Here is an 18,184-nt window from a genome sequence, read left to right as displayed (position 1 = left end):
ACAGACATTATTGGCTCATTATAGTAGTATGTAATTCACGATTGAACATTAAGATTCGGCCGTCTGGAATTCACTCCCCTCCTCTCTCACTGCGCCGCACATTAGCGTCGGTGACGTACTCCTGTCAGAATCTGTTTACCGATTTCCCTCGCTTCATGCGGGTTCCGTTTGTGCGATTTCGCCTATATGCGGCTAACCTAATTCCACGCAAAATTCGCTCTATGCGGTTTCAATTCACTATGCGTTCGGACATGGGACAACATTGTGTGTGTTACTGTGTGTGAGCAATAGTGTAGCGGTTAGCACGCTGCGCGATGAACCCGGCGACCCGGATTCGATTCCTACTCACGGCCAACATCCAGTGACCGATCGTGGACCTCCCTTAGGTCGACTCGGCCTCAAATGGGTATCTGGTGCGGTGCGTAAACATCGCCACTAGGGAGACAAAGACGGTCGGGCGTGGTGCTGTCCACCCACCCCCTCGTGTGCCGTGCCAGCCTTCAAAGGTGCTCGCTAACAGCACTTGCCCCAACAGTCTGTTACGGCTGTACGGGGGATCTTTGTCTTTTTGTTGCTGTGTATGAGCTTCTCGGTAGGCAGCGGTTTCGCTTTGTAAGCCCTTGTTTTGGAATGCCTCTACTACGACGACTACTACTACCGCACAAAGCGAGGGAACTCCGTAACTTCTCTCTCCATCTTTCGTTTATTCCCCCCGCGCCTCGGCATGTTTAATGTTCAATTTGTGCGTCTTACTACATTTTATTCATAAAAATTAATACACGTGAAACATACCGTGCTTAATTCCACGTCTAATTAAGAGTTTGATCATTTAAAGAAAAACGAGAGCTTCCTTTGCAAATGCTGATTTTTGTTTTTTGAATCACGTTTTATACCAGTTGTTTTTTGCGTGCTAAGTTAAGGGAAACGACTTTTTCCGTAACGTCGCAATCGTTTTCACAGTCATCAACGTTGCCCCGCAAGCCAACAACGCCAGCTTATTTAACCCGACTCCAAGGTGAGCGATTGGCTCAAACGTTAGTGTCGCCTCGCTAAGCACACTTAGATTGTAGGCCCTCATTAATAAAAAAAAAAATCCTGCGCGGAAGGCTCTGCATGCATGGCAAGACCGTAATTATAATATATATGGGGGACACACATGCTCAAAATGTCCCCCTCAATATATTGCTATAAAATCGATTTCTGTTTATACGATTGTACTTTATTAATCCCTAATCTCTGCCATTACATACAATGAAACAACAAAAGGTAAAAAAGAACAAAACAGAGCAATGTAATACAATACACTATTAGACATTATTGTAAAAAATATCCATCCCATGTGATAGTGAATTTTTTTATATATTAGGCAGGAAATGCCAGGAAATTAGTTTTCAAATTTAGATTTTTTTTTCTGGGGGGGGGGGGGGGACCCCCAGACCCCCTGGAAGATTTGGTCCCCCCCAATGTTGACTCCATGTCTACGGCCTTGATGCATGGCATGGGATTTTTGTTGTCCCTACCTTCTTTTCAAACCCCTTTGTTAATCCACTGCTGGATTAATAATGCCGCACACCCATGTCAGTCGTAGGAGGTTGTCTAACCACACTTCATCATTGCCGGTCAGGACACCTTCGTGAAATGGAAGGCGGATGTCTGAAGGATTTGTTCATATATCCCTCCTTGCCACCAGGGCCTCACTTTACCTCTCAACAATTTCCGGAACGCTGCTCGGCCGGCTTGGAACAGGGATTATCGGTGTAAGGCACTGCCACTAGAGTACTGGTTATGCCTACACATAATGACGCGATATTAAAATCTGTATTCGTACAATAATAACAATTTCTACAGGGCCAACATGAAGCGAGATGGATGTGGCATTCCGAATTGAATCTGTGAACGGCTGCCTGGACTCTCCCTGCTGGAATGGGGGCGCTGTTACTCGCACCTGACGTTTGTTAGATTATAGCCTTGGCCAGGAATCGAACCCAGGCCGCCGGGTTCACAGCGCAGATCGCTGAAACACTGCGCCACCATCACTCCTCTCACGTGACGCCAATATTACTGGAAACTGCCCCCCCCTCCCATCCTCTCCATCCCATCTAAAACCCGTGTGGTTATGCCCCTGAACCCACTGATTGTGTGTTTATATAGACTTTTTTTTGAAACTGCTGTAAACGCACTTACTCCGGAGATAAGCCGCTCCAAAACGTCAATGTCTGGTGTCACTCAGCCCCACTGCCCCGCGATACGGCCACGGCGCGGGGGACAAACGAGCCGCAAACACGCCACGAGTTGACTCCCTTATAGGGGCTCCAATAGCCGAACTCTTGATGCGCATGTCCATCGCGATCCATTGATAGATATCGCCACGAAAATTAGCGTGCCGACATGACGGAGAGGTTTACGACATTTTCATCGAAAGCCTCCACACCAGTGGTTCTTCACCTTTACTGCAGCCTTGCGACATCTTTGGTTCTCAATCGGATATTGTTTTTATAATGTAACGAAATACATCGGGTTTAATGAAACAACGTAGTCGCACCCCAGGTTAAGCACCACTGCTCTACACGGCTCACGCGAATCCCAATACACGTGGGCCTATTAGTGCACTGTTGAACACTCCCCTATTATTAATACTACTACACTTTATTGTACCTATCCGCAGACTCAGGTCCCCGATCCCACGCCTTTTTGGGATCGCTCTGCTGCCCCCATCCTACACATTCTAGGATCTCGCCCAGATCCGGACGATCGGAACAAACGCGGACGTCCAAAATAAACTCCTCGTCCGTGACCCCAAACATCATCGCTCCTCCTGGCATCTGACATTCCTCCTCGAAGACTCGCTGGTGGGTAAAACCGTCACGCGCTTCAGAGCATCGAGAGGCCGATGGTCACGTCGCTTTCGTGGATGGAGAATTCGAGACACAAGGCATAGTCGCGCCACTGTGGTCATGCGACCTATGGGCCACTCAGGAGGAGGAATGAGCAAAACTACACGAACTCTCTTCTGAAGCGCGCTCTCTCGTGCCCAACAGACCTCGACGTTGGCATTCGGCGTCTGAATGTACTGCCATCATACGCGCGAGAACAATGTAAACTCTCGTCTGATACACGTTGCCCAACGTAGGCAATCCGGTCATTGAGATCTCGGTGGGTCATCTATGAATGGGTCTCTCTGTATACTTGGTACATATCCAGTTCCGTCAATCCACCGCTCAGTACGGAGTTGATGGTCGAGCAGCGGAGACGTGAGGACTAGGAATTACAGTACAAATCGAAGTTTCACTTAAATATCGATTTAAAGCTTTCGTGACTGCAGGGATTCATCTTCTTGGTTCTTTCGGTAAAGTCACGTAGAAGGGAAATAATAAAATAATATTTTATTATTTTTATTTTTATTAATAAAATATTATTTTATTATGTTTTATTTTTATTATTGTATTATTTCCCTTCTACGTGACTTTACCGAAAGAACCAAGAAGATGAATCCCTGCAGTCACGAAAGCTTTAAATCGATATTTAAGTGAAACTTCGATTTGTACTGTAATTCCTAGTCCTCACGTCTCCGCTGCTCGACCATCAACTCCGTACTGAGCGGTGGATTGACGGAACTGGATATAATAAAAATAAAAATAATAAAATATTATTTTATTATGTTTTATTTTTATTATTTTATTATTTCCCTTCTACGTGACTTTACCGAAAGAACCAAGAATATGACGTTTCACTTGTGGATTTATTCCCTCTGCAGCCCACCACGTGGTCCCACAGCATCCTAAAGAAGTGTCGAGGCCCAGGCGTGTTCATCTTGCGAGATCCGTGGAGACAAGCCGCGTGTGTGGTGATATGGTTAGAGCCAAGATGTGAATGCATGCTCACAACATCGTTGCCAATTTCAGCACAGTGCCTTCTCTACGTGCAATTGTAATATTATTTCCAATTACGCATAATTATAGCATCAGATAGATGTCAGAATCAGAATCTTTATTTCTACTGGAGGAATCCGATGAGCTATAAAGCTCTTATCAGATGTAAACATCTGATAGATGTAAGCTCACAATAAGAAAGCAAGCGTAAAGACATTAACGACAGATGCTGCTCACGAAGTTTAACTGTAACATCCATGATCGCGTGCGTGTAATGAAGATCTTATTTTTTTGAAAATGAAATTGTAAGAAATAGCAGTAATGATTTACAGCCCTTGTGGGGCGGAGGGCGGGGGCTGTTTGACCGTACTTAACCACGTTGGTTATTGGTGTGGGGTGGTGAAGGTATCGGGGGGATGAGGTGGTAGGGGGGAAGGGCCGGACTGGATCACTCCATTCTAGATTTGAAGCTTTCGTGACTGCAAGGATTCATATTCTTAGGTTTTTTCGGTAAAGTCACGTAGGTAAAAAATTAAAATTAATAAAAGTAAAATAAAATAAAAATCACGACGTTTCGGAGGCAACACAAGCTTCCGTCTTCAGGTGGAACCGTCACAGCCACGACAGCTGTATCAAGTAAATGAGAGATTACAAGAGCTACCACTCCGTATATATAATGGTTGGAGAGGGGGGAAGGGCAAAGTACGGCACACTTTTGATTAACTGACCATGTTAGCCTTTGCCTGGGATCGAACCGAGGTCCTCTGGGCTCAACAGCAAAGCGCGGCGCTAACCGCTTCAGCGTTGGTTAAAAAACAAAACAGAAAATAAACACGAACACGTATGCCGGCCTTCAGTTTGCACGGTGCAGCAGCTCCTAAAACTGTTAACACTTGGCACCAGTGTTGACACGCGCAATCGTGGAGCCGTAAGTATTGTCGCCCGGTTGAAGTTGTAATTTTTTTTAAACGTTTTAAAGTAGCCTTTGATGGGAAGTCCATGGCGTTGTATGCTCAGCGGTGATGGGCAAATGATTCAAAGGACCCCCCCCCCTCCGACCACCACCACCCCCACCTTCTATTTTGCCAATCGCAGTAAATGCTCTTTAAACAAAAACATTAACGGAGCATGTTCAAAGGGACACCCACCTATTGTGCCACTATAAATTTAGCAGCTCCGCAACAGTCGACGTGGCCGAACAAAAGCGAATCGCCCGGCGGACGGACGGGCGGGGGTTCTGTGGCCCACGCAAAGTGTGGAGGTGCAAAAATTCGCTCGTAACAAAAAAAAACGTTCAATGTGTTTTGACCACTGCGTGTTGACCCAACCGAGCTGTGGCGGTGGTGGTGGTGGTGGCCACGGCTCTTTTAACGCCAGGTATGGGCTCATTATCCCAGTAGGGGGGAGGCTGGAGGGAGGGGAGTTGAACTCGGGCTATATATTGTCACGCACTGAGTTTGAAACTGATCGGCTTTTGAAATGTGGCGGCTGGCGTCACCTGAAGCTAAAGCGAGAAGTGTTGTCAAGCCAATCCCAAGTCCCCCCCCCCCCCCCGTTTTACAAACGCCGCCCAAGATAAACGGATAATAGTGGTGACAACTGCCGTGTATCGTAAATCTGATGAGACGTTGCGGCCCCCCCCGGTCAATCCACGCCTCCTCGACTACTCCCCACAACTCATTACATTGCACATTGTAGTAGCCTACACTACCTACACGTGCTTAATTCTAAAAATACAATGCTGATGATAATAATCATATAGAGCCCCTTCTCTGCTAGGCAAAGGTCCTCCACACCATGCTGTGTGTTGGTTGTCGTTGGGGTCGTTTGGCCATACTTCAGCACGCTGGTCAGTGCAGGTTGGCGGTGAAGGATGTCAGCCCTGGCCGGCAATCACAACGGTGGTTGTAGTGAATCTTAATTTGGAGCTTTCGTGACTGCAGGGATTACTCTTTGGTTCTTTCGGTAAAGTCACGTAGTGCACAGACGTACAAACGCTTTAGACACGACGGAACCAACGTTTGTAAGCATGCGCATGTGTTATTGTATTTCGTTTTTACACGCTTTTATTTAACTCACTCTGTCTGTTGTTCTTGTTGTCGTTGTATCCTCAAATCTTGTAACTCAATTTGAACCCACTTCCCAATGTGGCGTCGACTGCAAACTTTGTATATTTATGTCAAACTGATGACAATACTATATTCTATCATTAAAAAAACCCATATATTTTTAAACATTATTTTGTATATGGGATGTTTCGGCTTGGGTCTAATTGTCCACGGTAAACTGACGTTGGCTGTCAATCACCACGCTCCCTTACGTTATGGCAAGCCTCGGGGCCACTTCCTGGAGTCGTGGAGTTCTTCCATTACTAGTACATTTCATAAAAGCGTGTTTAAAAAAAATCCTTTTAAATATTACTTTTTTTTCTCCGTGGTGGTGGCGGTAGCGGTGGTGGTTAGAGACAAAACAACCGTGAATGTACATATTTTGGGACTGATAGTCACATCACACGAATGAAGAAACCCGAGTGTAAGCATTGCACAATCGTGGGTTAATATTTCTCAGACTTCCCGCATTTGTTTTGGGTGAATTATTAGAATTTATAAACCGTGGCGATCGATCCAATGACCCTAATATGTGGCGGTTTGCACGATAGCGATTGAATTTGCGACATTTAAATGCCTCTTGTCATGGTTCCCGTAAAAGGAGGGCGCTGCAGCGAGTCGCCAATCGTCGATATCGTTGCGACATTAGCGGAAAGATATTCAGCGTATAGGATTGCTTGCAAATAGTACGGCTCAGCAGTAAAGCGCCATCGCAATTGTCCTAGAGTGATGCGGTCTGTAGGAGAGATGAACACATCTCGACTCTTGTTGGCTGAACAAAGTCCATCGTACTCATGTCAAACATGTCAACTAATCGCCCGAAGTTCGTTTGTCAACGAGACCACAAGCCCATGGCACGTTATTGACACACACGTCAACAAAGATTGCCTGTATCGCCATCTGCCTGTAGCGAGTGTGTGCATGGCACAATGTGGTTGGCATGCTTTCAAATGAGCGCACGTGTTCTCCCAACCCCTGGTCGGTCCAGCGCTGTCGTCCGTCCACTGCTGGATGAGGGACTCCCCACGCCGTGTGAGTGATTTGGCCATACCTCACCACGCTTTTTGTTTTATTTAGTTTGTTGTCCTTTCCCCGCACCACCGATTAGCGCGCTTGGCTACGTACGGTGCAAAGTAAGTTCAACGTACATACACGCTGGTCAGTGCCGGTTAGTTAAGGCGGAGGAGGGGTGGGGGGGCATAGGTGTACAGTACAACATTCGATGTTGATGGACTGCCCTCTGCCGCGCAGCCGTCTATGACAATCGCGCGTGCGAGGCAGTCGTCCTTGCCTCCCTATCCAGACTGAGACGCGCTTAGCTTCTGAGATCTGATGAGATCGGGGGCGTTTCCTGGTGGTTTGGTCACATGCTCTGCTCCTGGTACGGGACTCCTGTACCAGTGAAAGTGCATTTTAAAGGATAACAATCCGTCAAATGTCTTCACATATGTTGCAGCAATTAATAGTTGAATGATTTAGTTCGCATTTACACATACAGTACTTGGAAATCGAATATATAAACGATATTTATTAATGACATCTAAAAAGGCCGAAGTGATAAGGTATTTTTATCTTACCAGGTAAGGCCCACTGAGCTATGTAGCTCTTTTACAGAACTGACCTGGCCGCAAATGATAGCTCAGCGAAGTGGCTTGTCAAGTGGACGTTTCTAGCAGCGAAATACTCTAAACACACGTTCATTCTAAATGTAGAGGGAAAACCGTAGGATCTGGAGAAGAATCCACGCGACCACGGGAAGAATATGCAAACTCCAAATATACAGGCATCGTCAGGATCGGTATCGAACCTACGACCTGCTGTATACCAGGTGAGGTAGTTAACATCTCATAACCGTGGCGCCCCAAATAAGTCGCATGACGGGGAGAAAGAAGTGCACCCGATTGAAGAGCCGAATAAAGCGTTCGTGACTGCAGGGATTCATGTTCTTGGTTATTTAGGTAAAGTCACGTAGAAGGGAAATAATAATATAAATATAAAACAATAAAAATTATCACGACGTTTCGACTGCAACACAAGCAATCATCATCAGGTGTGAAATCCACAGCAAGAAAATTTGAAAAAAGTGTGTATATTTTTCAAAATTTCTTGCCGTGGATTTCACACCTGATGATGCTTGCTTGTGTTGCAGTCGAAACGTCGTGAGAATTTTTATTGTTTTATATTTATATTATTATTTCCCTTCTACGTGACTTTACCGAAAGAACCAAGAATAGGGCTAGACTTAATAAATGAGATGAAAACTTGAGTTCCCGAACACCGATCTGTGATCACCTTGTGAGACAATTGGACAATTCTGCAGGGTCAAATGACGACCGCTGGCGAACGCCGTGGAGTTCGGCCGACGTTCCTAATCAGAGCCTCATCGAGGGCCCCAGTTCCGCGCGGCTTTGATCTGCCAAGAAAGCCGTGGTGGTTGGTGGCAGCTCCATCACCGACCGTTTCACGACGGCGACCGCTCGCTGCTGCTGCGTGCACCCTTCCACGAGAGGGGCATTGAAGATGACCCCCCCCCTCACTACCCCCCTCCCCCCAAAGTGCAGTGACAGCGGACACCCGAACCACGTGACGGACCGCATCGCGGTGACCAAACTGCATCGTTCAACTGGGCCCGCATCTCCGGCAAACTGGACAGCATTATGTCGCGATATACTCCCTAAAGCGACTTTTCGCACGGCTCACAAACTTACACTTGGACGTGTCATTGAAGGCAAACTTAAATAAGGGGATTCATTTCGTACGATAATGCAGAACACACCGCGCCTGGAGCCGGGCCTATGAACCTACCTACACTCGTCGCAAGTCAACATCTCCACCCGTCAGAAGAGCTGTGGTTATGAATTCGGCATAGTGCGAGCGTACGGAATGATGCAGATTGAGTGACAGTCGAGTGCGCTGTTTCCAGATTGCCCAACAATCGCGATCTGATTAGTCGAAGGTTTGCTTCGCACGCATTGTGGGATAATACAAAAAAAAACATTCGGCCGAACAATTGTGTTTTTTTGCTCGCAATCTTGTTCCCGAAAATCAATGGTGCAAACCTTTCACACATTCCACATACCCACTCGGCCATGAAAGGTTCATCTCAACGCGTTTGATCAATTGCGGATGGGCTCCGTGCAAGTTACATGTCACACCAAATTTAGGCTTTTGACATTTACGCACGCACAACAAAAAGGGAACCTCGTACGTGAACTAGAGTCACGCAACTTAAACCCCGCGCCACCATCCCATCATCTTTTACTCCGCCAGTTTTACTGTTTTTCTTCTTCTTTTCCTTCTTCTTCTTTTAAGAGCACACTCACCGCCCATGACATTCGACAATTTGTTGCACATGCCACTTTAGCTGTCAAGTGCAATTTTGAAATCTGCTCTCAGCAATTGCCATAGAAACTTCGAGTGGCTCGTAATGCGTATAAAGGTCAGTGCTTCAAAACGCGCTTGCTGCTGCTGCTGCTGATTAATGGGATTAATGATGTTGAATGGGGGGGGTGGTGGTGCCGGGGGTTAAAATGCCATATCTCGTCGCACAAGAGGGGTCACGAGTGACAGGTGTTCAAATATTGACTCCGGTGGCAATGGCAAAGTGTCTCTGGGCCCTGGAGTTGAAGGCCCCCACCCCACAGTGGCTCTCAATTGTACGAGAGCAGGAAAGGAAACTTTGTCTTCCATCTTAATGCTCTCGCGCGAGTACAATAGCGGCAGCACACGGGGAGGCGTGACGCACAAATATTGAACGAGCTCACGCCGGGGTCTAGCCTGGTGTCGCTGCAGCAGCACTGCGTCGGCTCTTAGTGAACGCGGCCGCTTTGCGAGTCGCCCTCTCCCTAGGCCTGAACGCGCGCGCGCGCTGCCCGTCTCGACGTCGCTGGAGGTGGAGTGGTTTCGTCGCAGTCCGATGTTCGTCACCGAGGTGGTCAAGCAGCAACAGCCGGCCGCCTTCGTGTCCCCAGTACCGATGTTGACATACGGCAGCAGGCGGAAGTTTGAGACTGGACCCAGGACAGGTTCAGGCACAACCTGACAGGGATGTTAGCCTGGTCTGGAATTGAACTCGGGGTCACCATGTCTGCAATGCAGTTCACTAACCACTGCGCCACCGCTCCTCGTAACTTTTACGCTCGCACAAAGACAATTATGGGAAGGTGCTGTTCGCGAGCACCTACGAAGGCCGCAACGGCACACGATGAGGTGGTTGGCCAGCATCACACCCGGCCGCCTTTGTCTCCCTCGTGGCGATGATTGCACATCGCACCAGGTACTCATTTAAGGCTGAGTCTACCTAGGGCAGGCGTAGGACCGGCTAAGATAATTAGCCGCGAGGGGGAATCGAATCCACACACACACACACAAACACTCGTTCACATCAATATATACATTCACGAAGGACATTGTTTAAAACATGTATGACTGTATTGCGTCTCTCACTTGCATGCACACAATTTTATTTTTTTATTCTACCGGACTGAACTCCAATACTTTTCAAAATCGTCATCATCATTATCACCCATGAATAATAAATCCACTGCTGAATGAACGCGTGCCAAAGCCATCAGCTCCATCATATCTCTGACGGTCATGCGATGTGACAATCCACGTGGAGCGTCTGGACGATGGGCTGTTTTAATTTCTCCGTCTCCGCGTTCCCTCCTTCGGCTGCCACTCACTAATTCGTCTTGACCATCAGGCCATCAGCGTCCATCCAGGAGCGTAACGAGCGTAGCGCAGGGAGGGGGTGCCTCGCCTCCCCCGCTGGTGGCCAAAGCTACGAGTTGGGGGGCCACCTTGAAAATTACCATGAGATGTTTTCAACAACAGGGCAAAAAACATCCATAAATGGAGGGTTTTGGGTTAGATTGCGTGAATATAATATGGTGGCAGGTTTAATGACACATCTATATTTACGCGATCTAACCCAAAACAACCTCTATTATGGATAATGTTGGTCGCGAAAGCCTCCTACGTGTTCAAGTGTAAAAAGACAAAACAAACATATAATTTGAAACGCGATTAAAATGTATTTCATGAAAATGCTTTGATTTACGTTTGCCGTTTTATTTTCATTTAATTCGAGCAGTAACGTTTGGCTTCCACACAAATTGCGAAAACCTACTATTGGGGCCCTAACGTGACAGATAACCACACCCCCTCTTGAGCTGATAATGTCGTCATTACGCCGCTGCATCTGTCGCTTGCCAGTGACATATCCTACCCAACCCTTTGACCCCCCCTCCTCCTCCTCCTCCCCACCAATATACTTTTCTTTCAATACGTACAAAAGAAAAGAGATGTTTGCACAAGGGCGCGTAATAACTAAAAGGCAAACACCACCACCGATGTTAAACTATGTGCCTATGAAAATTGTTCGTTGTACATAAAACAAACTCAAAAGCGACGCACAGAAGAAAAAAAAGATAAGACGCACACGGACAACGTTAAGGCGCGGGTGTTAAATGCGCTAAGTGCAGCAGTAGTTTGTGTTAAACTACTTCAGGAGAGGTTGTAAAGCGCTGCGGACATCAAAGTGGGGCTGGGTCACCTTTATTGCGCACTTGAGCTCCCCGTTGTTTTTTTCGTCTTCTTGTTGTTGCTATCGAGAGCCGCAGTTGCCCAGAGAGCACCGCCACCTGCCACAGATGTTCCGATACGCGCAAGCACACAAAAGGGCCGCTCGTTCGAGCCCCCCCCCCCCGACTTGTCGTTGTTGTTGTTGTTGGTGTTGTTCCCTTTGCACAGCGACTCTCTTCGCGATGACATGTTGCAGCGCTCTTTGCATGTACGAATGTTGATCTTCTCTCGCGCGCCCCTTTCGTAGCCTAACCGCGCTCATCGGAGGGCACTCGATGTCGCAGTCGTCACGGTGTCGTCAGTCGGAGGAAGCGGCGAATGCACAAAGATCCACTAAAATGTTTATTTGCGTGTTTGCTTTACGTATATTATGCGCACACACACACACGCACGCAGCACTGGTACAATGTTCATGGATCACATTTGGTCCATAAAAGATTCCGCGTCTTGGAGACCACCCAACTTTACGATGTAAACGAAACATCATTCTGCGTTTGTTCTGGAGCGTTCGCCATCGTCGTCAACATTACGATCATCCATCATCAGCCGTGTTCTATTCACTGCTGGATGAAAGCCTCTACGAGACGTCGCTATCTCTCGCGATGTGTCACGTGAGGTCACAATGTAAGTATTTTTATTTTATTTTACCAGGTAAGGCCCACTGCGCTATATAGCTCTTCATCAGAAGCTACATGGCCACAAATGATAGCTCAAAGAAGTGGCTCATCACGTGGAAATTTAAAGCAGCAAAATAATATAAACGCACGTTTCTAAATGTGGAGGGAAAACCAGGAGGACCTGGAGAAAATCCACGCGACCACGGGGAGACAATTTAAACTCCAAATATACAGCCGACAGGGTTGGGACCTCCTGCATACCAGGCGAGATAGTTAACATCTCGCCACCGCGGTGCTCTCCCTCTCTCTCTCTGGCTTCACGGGTAAAGTTACTCACCTTGACGTTACCGCTGTTGTAAAACAAAAATGCGTCGTCTCCTGCGACGTTGGCATCTTGTACCAGGCTCACGTTGACGCATGTCGGGGTGGACCGAGTGTACAACATGAACGTGGGGTCATTAACACTGCGCGTCCAAGGTTCGCTGAAAAGTGATAATGGGCCCATGTGTCGTGGTACAGTTATCGAGCGAGCGAGCGAGCGTGCGTGCCCACCCTGTGCTGTCTGGGTCTTTGTCCGACTCGTGGACGCACCTGAACCATCGGGATTGTTGTGGTTTCTTGGTTTCCTATATGGGCTGATGTGGTTCGATCGAGAGCACCAACTGCAATTTCACATTCAGGTGGTCAAGCAAAGATAACCGAGTCAGGAGCCAAGTGGAGTGGTTTCGCTGTGATGTCTCCTTCGCATTGGTGGACCGGGGCATTGCTGCGTCGTTATACTTTGTACCGATCTGTTCTGGATGGCCACAGTGGCAACTGGGGCATGAAGGGTTTTGTTCATAGTTGTAACCGGCTCATTCGGAAATATCAGAGAGTCAGGCCTCGATTCGAAATTTTGGAAGATCCGAATTTTAGTTTTGTTTTCTTATTCATCCGAAACTATGACATCACACGGGATGGCATCATTGACATTACTGCACTTAATCCTAAAATATATAAATCTGACGCTAATCTTGAGTACGAACCCGTTATGAGGCAGTGTTTAGCGCCCTGCAATTTACCACGGATAACATTAGCGGTGAGCTATTATGCTAAATAATAATCATTATAAGTTAATAAGTATAATGGTACTTTGCAAATTATGTATGCGATGATGGGCAATTTGTATGTTTCAACAGACACAGCTGAATGGACGTAGAGCTACATTTTAATCAATCCCGCTCCGCTGAGAATGGTCCGTGACAAACTTTTGTCAATCCACTACTGGATGAAAGTCTCCCCTACGCCCTGTTGGTCACGGCGGTTGTTTGACGATACCGGTTGACAAAGTTGAGCCATCATGGGCCAGTGCAGACATCACTCGCCACTGCTGTTAGCCGCGGCCTGGGAATTGAACTCCGGTCGCCTGGTGGATGCCGCAGCGCGCTAACCACTGCGCCACCGCTCCGCTCCTGAGTAGGAATACGCCATGAGTTACGCATTACAATAAGGATACATCACCAAGGCTGTTTGCATCGTGGCGATTGACTCTCTGAGGCAGAGGGTGCAAACAGGCCCATTGTGTCCGGGGATTATGATAACACGACCAGGGCTCCACTCGGCCTGTCTCGGGACAGGAGACAGGAGCTGGAGACAGTCCTGTTGAGAAAACACAAAGCCTCGTCAAAGTGTTAAGTCGTCGTCGGGGCTTATCGAGGAAGTGTTGGTTGATAATTAGGCAGAGGGTGTTTAACAATTGAACGGTGGTTGGTGGACATTGAGAGAAGCGCTCCTCTTCAACGCAGAGTGTGGACAAAGGTGTGACAATGTCTGTGGGGGGGGGGGGGGGTAAAAACTAAAATGTTGATTAGAAAGGGTGATGTCACACGCGTGACATCACGGGGCCCGCCAACACGCGCCAATGCCATTTAACTACTCTTGACGACTTTGTATTTTACCAGGTAAGGCCAACTGATATGTATGACTCTATTTCAGAAGCGACCTGGCCGCAGATGCTAGCTCAACGAAGTGGCTTATCACGTGGAAATGCATAACAGCAAAGGTACTCTAAACGCGTGTCGATTCGGAGAAAAGTCCACGCGACCACGGGGAGAAACATGCAAACTCCAAATACACAGCAGGCGTCAGTGTCGCGATCAAACCCACGACCTCCTGTATACCAGGCGAGGTAGTTAACATCTTGCCACAGAGAGAGACGCAAACTCCAAATATACAGCAGTAGGCATCAGCGTCGCGATCGAACCCATGACCTCCTGTATACCAGGCGAGGTAGTTCACATCTTGCCACCGTGACGCCCGGACAGAGCGAGTGCCTGAAGAGCCCTGTGGTCGCCAACCCTCCTTCTTACAATTGAAATGAATCCGGGAGATTTTAATTATCGGATAATATATATTTTTTTGAAAATAATGATACAAAAAAAATCTGCCGGAATAGCTTCATCTTCTTAGTTCTTTCGGTAAAGTCACGTAGAAGGGAAATAATGAAATAATACCAATAAAACATAATAAAATAATTCTCACGACGTGTCGGCCACAACGTGGCTTTACCGAAAGAACCAAGAAGATGAATCCCAGCAGTCACGAAAGCTTTAAATCGGAATAGCTTCAGTCAAGAGTTGGCCATCCGAGGTGTGAGTCAGCCAGACGGAACCTTTCTGAGTTTTGGACTGGAAATCTGTGGGGAAAAAGAGCTTTACGGCTCATCGGATTCCTGCGGTACAAATAATGATTCTGACGCCGTTCTCAGGGAGCAGGAGCAGCGTGCCGAGGACTGAGCCGGGCAGGACGTGGGTCTGTGACGGAGGACGTGAGTCGTAATTCATGATGGAGCGAGGGTAGGTTACGGGCGCGGGCGTGGACGCACCAAGGGGTCGATACCACGGCTAAAGTTCGACATCGTTCACCTGTACAGCGTTACCTAATGTCAATAATAATATTCATCTTCTTGGTTCTTTCGGTAAAGTCACGTAGAAGGGAAGTAATACAATTATAAAAATAAAACATAATAAATATTAGTATTTTATTATATTAGTATATTATTTTATTATTTTATTAGATTATTATATTATTATATTTTTTTATTATGTTTTATTTTTATTATTTTATTACTTCCCTTCTACGTGACTTTACCGACAGAACCAAGAAGGTGAATCCCTGCAGTCACGAAAGCTTTAAATCGAAAAATAATAACATTGTACAAACATCAGAAAATTGCTGAGGAAGTGACCGTTTTATGACCAGGTTTCTGGAACACCGTCGTGACTGGTGATTGTTTGCAAAACAGGAGGTGGCCGCGTCTCCCAGGAGGTCACAGCCCTTGACCCGCGACCGCTGAGATCCTGAGCTCGAGTCTGGATTTCGCCTGCCTGTGATTAAACGGCGTTCCCAGAGAGTTCACCGCTTGTAGTCTGGTAACGTACGCATGTATATACGCTGGACTTCTTTCGCGCCGTACGTAGCCAACCCTGCTAATCGGAGGTGCGAGAGAATGGCAATATGTTATGTATGTACGTTGAATTTCTTTCGCGCCATACGTAGCCAACCCTGCTAATCGGAGGTACGCGGGGAAAAGGAAAACGTGCCTCCTTTAAAAAAAAAAGAAGTCATCTGACATGTAACGTTTTCATATATCGTGGGTTATTCCAGCACTGACGGTAAAAATAATAATAATGAATTCACTTTTATTGACTCGCGGCAAAGCCACATTTTGTTAGGCTCATATAAAACGTGCACTCCGAGTGTGGGAAAAAGAGGCCTACGGTACACGGAGGTGGTGGCTGTGAGTCGTCGCCCGGTGATGTCATTGTCCCTCCAGGTTGATCTCCGACGAAGGGTGATCTGCACTTTGCTGGCCGCGTCCATCCAAATGGAAATCCCTTCCAAGCTCGTCGCGCGGAGGCAGCAATATGAATGGGGGACGAACAAAGGCGCGACAATTGCGCGTCCCACTGCCGTGACAACCTCCAATTGGGGATTAGCAGCAGCGGCTGAATGCGTTGTAAACAAACAGTGATAAGCAGAGGTTTGGTGCGGCGGCTACGGAGGCGGGGATGACGAATAGAGATGCTTGTGCAGGCGATTGGAGCAATATACACGTGCAACCCAACCCGCACATCTGATTAACGTAGTCGAGTCAAGAGCAAGCGATATGAGTTTTGCTTGCGACAGGCGGAAAACGTTGAGACTTTCTTAACGCGCGCGTTCCGACCACGTTCAGCGGCTCGTGTACGTGGACTTTCTCCCTTGGCGATCGCTCCCTGTTGTAAGGCCCAAGTTGATGTCCTTCCCAAGCCCTTAAAGGTGTCTTTCCACCGCTCGTCTGGACGGGGGGGGGGGGAAATCTTTAACTTGACCGTCATTTCCACGTCTCATGCAAACGCGGGAACAAATGAAATCATCAAAACGCTCGGGAGGTGATTTACTTTGTATTGCGCAGATGCAGTGCAGCGCAGTCACACGTGGTGCGTACGGGGCGGTGGTTGCGTGCTTGATGCTTGCTGCAGTGAGCGCGGTAATGGTTTTAATGATGCGCATGCCGTGTCTATATTATTTAAGTGACATTTTATACAGCGCTGGCAATGCTGAACATCGTGCAATACCACTCCTTTATGGGTCATTGTTGTGATGTTTTATTGGCAGACCACCGCTCCGTAAAATAACAAGTAGGGGTATATTTCTCAAGGGTGGATGGATTGATGCAATTGGCCCATAGGCTGATGAGACCAGGTTGTATAACATCGCATCGCCCTTGTTCACTGCATTATACGAGCCAACCTTTGATTCGTAAGATTCATAAAATGTAGTGGCTGTATTTGGCCTCGAAGAGGAAGCAACTTGCAGACTTTTGAACGGTTCAAAAGAACACTCTGTTGGTCATTATTCGGTAAGCGCTACTTGACAGAGTCTATATTCACGATAAAGGTTGTTTTGGGTTAGATCGCGTAGATAGAAATGTGTCGTTAAACCCGCCACCACCCGACACAGACAATTAGTAATGTTTGGCACGAAAGCAAAGCGTGCCAATGACCACTTCAGCACAACGGTGTTTCGTTGTGTCTGTATGTGGTCGGGTGATTTGTTTTTACCTTTCTTGTACTTTGCACTATACTATCATGCTTTTGCACTGTTTGTTGTATCGCTCTTACTCGCCCCTGACGAACATCTGTGAAAAAAGAGCTTTATATCTCATCGGATTCCTCCAGTAGAAATAAATATTCTGATTCTGTGTTGGTGAGTAAACCGAAAACATTTACGGCGTTTCACTCGCGAATGCAAACAGCCTCATCAGGCTATCGCCTATCGCCTGATGAGGCTGGCTGTAACCACTAGCGAAACGTCACAGTACTCGAATTGTAAAAGTTGCGGGGTTTACTTACTCTCCAACACACCGGTGTGCTGAAGTAGTCACTAATTGGCACGTTTTCAGACGTAAATTGCTGCTCCAATTTATACAAAAACGTGGACTTTCTGTACTGCCTTCTACAGGCTCTTAACTGACCAGGCAGGTGGGTGTCTCAAACAGCCCATCGACAAACTTTATCTTGTTTTAATAGGGGGGGGGAGGCGGTGTATAGGTTAGGGATTGGGATTGTACGGGGAGCACGCGAGATTAGGAGCTGCACTTAAAGCACCCGCGGACCCATAAGGGAACCCAATAATAAGTCAATGTTCTTTTGTGTGAGCTGCAAATGTCTCCCAGATGTTTATCACGCTGTCTGGCTTGAGAGAGGTGGTCTGCTGTCGTTCTAGTCCTGAATTCCGCCATAAAAGTATATTGGGTGTTCACAGCTATAACCTACGAATGGCATTTGTATTTGCTTTGCCATTCAAATATCCACGTTATCCCCCCCTCCTCCTCCCAACCTCGCGCAACTTCAATTGGCCTAATGCAAAGCAATTATGTGAGCCCGGCACATTGTTCTGCTTGCTTGGAGTGATGGAGATGCTTCCTTTGTCGAAAGGCAACTAACTGGGTTTCCAAACAAAAGCTCAACTGATCGAGCGC

Source organism: Lampetra planeri, chromosome 4 (assembly GCF_965212315.1).
Source record: "Lampetra planeri chromosome 4, kcLamPlan1.2.h2, whole genome shotgun sequence".
In the NCBI taxonomy this organism is placed as follows: domain Eukaryota; kingdom Metazoa; phylum Chordata; class Hyperoartia; order Petromyzontiformes; family Petromyzontidae; genus Lampetra; species Lampetra planeri.
Note: the sequence above shows the minus strand (reverse complement) of the source record.